Genomic DNA, 5,291 nt, shown 5'->3' with positions numbered 1-5,291 from the left:
CTGGGGAGCTCTAATGGGTGTGGGTTTCCTTCTGAAGTCATGAAAAGGTCCTAAAACTAGGTCGTGCTGAAGGCTGCACAACATCGTGAGTGTACTCCATGCCATTGAATTGCATTCTTCGAAAAGTTTAAGATGGTACATTTTATAAATATTTCACTGCAGCCAAATTTAAAAATGATAAAACTCATCTATGGTGTTGTTAAGTCTGGATAGTGGTTATACTGGGGTGTGGGGAGGGGTAAGTTACTGGGAGGAGGACAGGGCTTCCGGGGGTACTGATAATAGTCCTTCTTTTAAAAAACCCAGAAGGTAATTACACGAGTGTGCTCCTTTTGTACAGATTCATTGAGCAAAAGAGACAACTACAGACAACACTTGCAAGGCGTCTTGCTGCAGAGCGGGGCTGAGCAAGTGGGCAGGAGTCAGATGGAGAAGCGGGATTAAGGGAGGGTTGTCTTCAGCTGGGAGAAATGACAGTGGTTTCTGTGCACACTCTAAGCAGAATGATCTGGTGAGGAAAGAGAAACAGACGATGTCAGACAGGTAGGAGAGAATTGCTTCAGTGGGTCTCAGTAAGGGAGGCGACCTCACGCATGCGCGTGCGCATGCGCGGTGAGTCCGGCCGCCAGCCGGTGACCGGAACTTGTAAGAAGCCGGAAGCTGATCACAGGGTTGTCAGCGCTGGGTTGAAGGGGCGGGGGAGGCAGGGAGGTCAGTGGTGAGTCTGTGGACGTTCACTCCTGGCGTATTACCAGGCTCCTTGCCCCCAGTTTACTGGCGAGCAGACTCGGAGAGCAGAGAAGATGGCGCACCGTCACACCGCTGGGGCCAGGAGTGGGAGGCAGGGCTCCCTGACGCCACGTGCAGGGCACCGCGATGCCCACGGGCCTCCAGCCCATCTCTCCGCCATTGAAAGGAGCTGCTTTCTGTGGTTTGCCCTGAAACAACTTCCCAAACTTTCGAAAGAGCACCCTAGGCTTCCAAGGACTCCCGTTCTGCCTTGTGGCTATGCCTTATATACAAAAAGACTGTAGTTCCATCTCCTCCTCAAACTCCATCTTTCCCTGTGAGAGAAGTCTCACTGTGGAGCTTGCCCTGATGGTAAAAGCCGTGCGTCACTCCATTATCTGGCCCTTTTCCAGTTCTGTTACGTCTTTCTTGGAATGCAGAGGGCATAACAACAGAAACCACAGTGGCTTCCATTTTGAAGAGCTTTTTACAGAGACAAGGGCCCCATTTACGCATTCAAGCCCATGGTCAGCGAGCCTGTGGTCTGCCCAAGGTCACACACAGTGTCAACAATAGAGCCCAGAGGAGAATTCCAACCACTGCGATCTCTCCCCCACATCCCACTGCTGGCATGCAGGACTCCAAATGGACACACGTGTCAGCCAGGGCACATTCAGCAGCAAGAGACGGCGGGAAAGTCATGTCATGTTGGCTGAAAGCAGTTAGGAGGATTTATTGAATTACATAACCGGAAGTCCTGCAGCAGGCAGGCTTCCGGGTTGGTCCACAGGGGCTCGATGATGTCACCTTGGTCCCAATTTCATTGTCTGGCCACCCACGGAGGCTGTAGTGGGTTAAATGGCAGTCTCCCAAAAGATATGCCTCCGTCCTAACCCCTGGACCTGGGTAAGTGACCTTATTTGGGAAAAGGGTGTTTGTAGATGCAATTCAGGATCTTGTGATGAGGTCATCCAGGATAACCCAGTGGGCCCTAAATCTGATGACAGGTACCCTTATGAGAGACAGAAGAGGAGAAGACAGGCACGGATGGAGAAGTAAGGCAGTGCCTGGGATGAGTAGCTACAAGCCAAGGATGCCGGCCACCCGCACAAGGTGAAGGTCAAGAAACAGCATCTCTGCTAGAGCCTCAGGGGCTCCAGCCCTGCCAATAACTTGATTTTGAACTCCTGGACTCCAGAACTACAAGAAAATTCATTTCTGTTGTCTTACACCACCAAGGTCATAGTTATTTGTTACGCAAGCCTAGGAGATGAATACAGAAGACAGGAAATACAGATCAACTTAGGCCTGATCCCCGGGCCCCACCCCTACGCCCAGGGGCAGAGTTAGCTTCCCCCAAGGTCCACAAGCGGCACAAGAAAGGGGTGGTCATCAAGAGGAGGGCCACAGATGTTAAGTGAGGCATCCAGAGTGTCCACCCCACACACCACGTGCAAGAAAGGGGCCATCTCTGAACATCTGCTCTCTGAGCGCAGGAAGGACAGAGGGTGCCCTTGACATGTGACCTTCACAGGCGAAGTTCAAGGTGGAGGGCTACACAGCGCCCCCGGGGGGAGTCCTCCAAACCCTGAGAGCAAAGTTGAACATCTGGAACAAGGAGCACCTTCCTCTTGAAATAGTGGGTGTGAAAGGTCTTATAAATCTAGTGATCACTGACTCTTTAGAGACCATTCCATCCACCTGGTTCTCCAAACCAGGATGGCCCTCAAGGTCAGCCCAGACTCTTTCCTCTCCCTCACTGTACCCTTACAGGAGACCTGTCCCCCTTAAATACATAGTCCCTATCTGTTCCTCCCCATCCATCTCTAGAGCTGTCACCCTAGTTTAGGCTCCCATCCTCCCTTAACTAGATTACAGCCCCAAGACTGGCCTCCCTGGCTTGGGTCTCAGCCTCCTCTCACCAAGAATTAGGAGGTTCTTTTGAAAATGAAAATCTGCCTATCACACATTCCTGCTCAGAACCCTTCAAGCTTCTTGGCATATCTTTCAAGGACTACTTGCTTACCTGACCTCATCCCTCACCATGTCCCCAAATACATGAGACCTTCTCACACCTGGAGGCTTCTCTACACAAAGCACCCTCTGCCTGGCTGATCCTCCACCCACTTCATGGCCAAGTTCTCTAGCTCTCAGCTTCTAGGTTCTCTCCTTTTAGGGGTCTCCTTGACCTGTCACTCCTTCGTCAGGGTTCCCACCATACCCTGGGCCTACATAGTTCTCCCTCGGTGATAGAAGGGTCCATGTCTGTGCTGTCAGCTTCCCCATAGACTCTGGGCTCCCTGAAAGCAGGAACCATTCCATCCTGAGTAGACAGTATGTAGCAGGCGATCAGGAATAGATGAGTAAAGATAGAGGCTACGTGGGATTCTCCTGGTTTTTCTGAAACAAAATTCATCCTGCATGCTAAGTTAATTCAGTCATGTCCAGTTCTTTGCGAACCACGGACTATAGCCTGCCAGGCTCCTGTGTCCATGGGATTCCCCAGGCAAGAATGCTGGAGTGGGTTGCCATGCCCTCCTCTGGGGGATCTCCCCGAACCAGAGATTGAACCGGTGTCTCTCATATCTCCTGCATTGGCAGACAGTTTCTTTACCACTAGCGCCCCCTGGAAAGCCTAGAAAGTGAAAGTCGCTCAGTCGTGTCCAACTCTGCGACTATACAGTCCGTGGAATTCTCCAGGCCAGAACACTGGAGTGGGTAGCCTTTCCCTTCTCCCGGGGAATCTTCTCAACCCAGGGATTGAACCCAGTTCTCCTGCATTGGCAGGCAGATTCTTTACCACTAGCACCACCTGAGAAGGCTAGGCTTTAGCTAAATCTAGATGTTTCCCATCCCAGTAGAGCAAGCATACAAGTCCGAAAACTTGGGAGTCAGATGACTTCCGTCACGATCTCTCCTCTTTGTGACTTTTGGCCAGTTCTCTTACCTCCCTGAGCCTCAGTGTCTCTTTCTGTAAAACAAGAATTATAAGCTTTGTAAGAAAAACCACCGAAGGTGTCATCTGGCAGAGGGATGTAGCACGATGCATTTGACTTTCCTGCGTACATACGCACACTTTGGTTGAAGTCAGCAAGCATACATTAAGCACTTACTATGTGCCAGGCTCTGGGGTGGGTGTTGGGGTGGGGGGCATGGGTAGGTGATGATGGCTCTTACCCTAAATTTCAAAATAACCTTTTCTGAGAGAAATCCTCTAACAAATCAGGAGTAAATCCTGCCCGTGAACTCACAGGTGAGTCTGCTGATCAGCAGGAAGCCCACTAACAGGAAGGTAACCCTGAGCCAGCTGAGCGGCTCCTCCAGGGCCCCTGGCCCTCCCCGCCAGTCACAGGGCACACAGCGTGTGGATGGGTCTGTACTGCCACCTGCTGGAGGAATGGGGTAAGGCTACAGGCGGCAGCCCGCAGAGATTCAGGCGCCTGCCTTGAGTTGCCAAACACATGGCTCTAAGGTCTATCTGCCACATTTGTTCAACAGCTCACGAGAAGCTGTCAGAGGAAATGGCTTTTGAAATCACAATCACCTCACCGGAAAGGCGGGGGGAAAAGAAGAAAAGGAAAGCCAACTGTACCTTGCAATGGCAGAAACGGGGAAACTTTCTGGGGAAACCTCTCTCTGACTCAAAGTGGGAGGACCGGAGAACCCTGTAAGATGGAGAGAAATGCCTTCCCCTGAAACTGTGGCTGTGTTTTACTCCCCAGGCCCTGAGTGAGGACACATCCTGGTGGGACCCTCTCAACCTTGGTGCCCTGGGACCCAGCTGAACTCTCCTCCTGCCCATCAACACCTGCAAGATCTAGCTGAGTCCTGGAACCAGCGCCACAGAAACTGCCGGAAGCTGGGAGGCCGTGCTTTTTCCAAAGGCCTTGGCTTTGCAGCCAGACTCGCTAAGTCAACACAGCGGGAGCCAGCCGTGCAGCTTGCCTTCCTGTTACACCCTCCCACTTCTCCTGGGTCTGCCACGCTCACGCACACGTGTGCACACGCACACACGGAGTCCTGCAGATCCAGCAGTCTGGTATTTGGGTGGGGAATCTGCTCTGGGAGAACTGGGAGGCAGAATCCACATGGGCTACAGCCAGGGTACTGGGCTGTTGTGGGTTGTTTTGTTTTGTTTTTCTCTTTCTCCATATTCCAACCATCCTGGGAAAAGTTGGGTCCAGGAATGTGAACTCCGGAAAACCAAGGGCAGTGCAGCGCCAAGGTATTTACTAAGCCAATAAGCGTGCTTCCTTCTCCCTGGAAGGCAATCTCGGGTTTCCTCGGGGCACTTTCGCCTTGCAGAGTCCAGCCAGTTGCTCCTGTACATAAAGACAGTGTGGTCTTTGCAGTCTTCACAGTCAACCCACCAAGCACCAAGCACCTGAAAGAAAGCTACAGGAACCACCATCCCCCATCCGCCAGGGTCTCATGATGAACATGCTGTCCCCACTATAAACACAGCACCAGGGACTTCCCTTCGCCTTCCAATGCAGGGGCTGTGGGTTTGACCCCCAGTTAGGGAGGTAAGATCCCACATGCCTCCCAGCCAGAAAACAAAA

General features: G+C 52.1%; 1 long non-coding RNA gene across 1 annotated transcript; it reads left to right on the top strand.

The window, feature by feature from the left end:
- The first annotated feature begins 643 nt into the window (after positions 1-643).
- On the top strand, positions 644-5,291 carry LOC139039016 (uncharacterized). Its single transcript, XR_011492127.1, has 3 exons — positions 644-1,635; positions 1,737-1,842; positions 4,452-5,291. It is a non-coding gene; the product is annotated as an uncharacterized lncRNA (long non-coding RNA).

Source organism: Odocoileus virginianus, chromosome 17, assembly GCF_023699985.2.
Source record: "Odocoileus virginianus isolate 20LAN1187 ecotype Illinois chromosome 17, Ovbor_1.2, whole genome shotgun sequence".
Taxonomy (NCBI): domain Eukaryota; kingdom Metazoa; phylum Chordata; class Mammalia; order Artiodactyla; family Cervidae; genus Odocoileus; species Odocoileus virginianus.
This window is presented reverse-complemented; position numbering and strand designations above follow the sequence as displayed.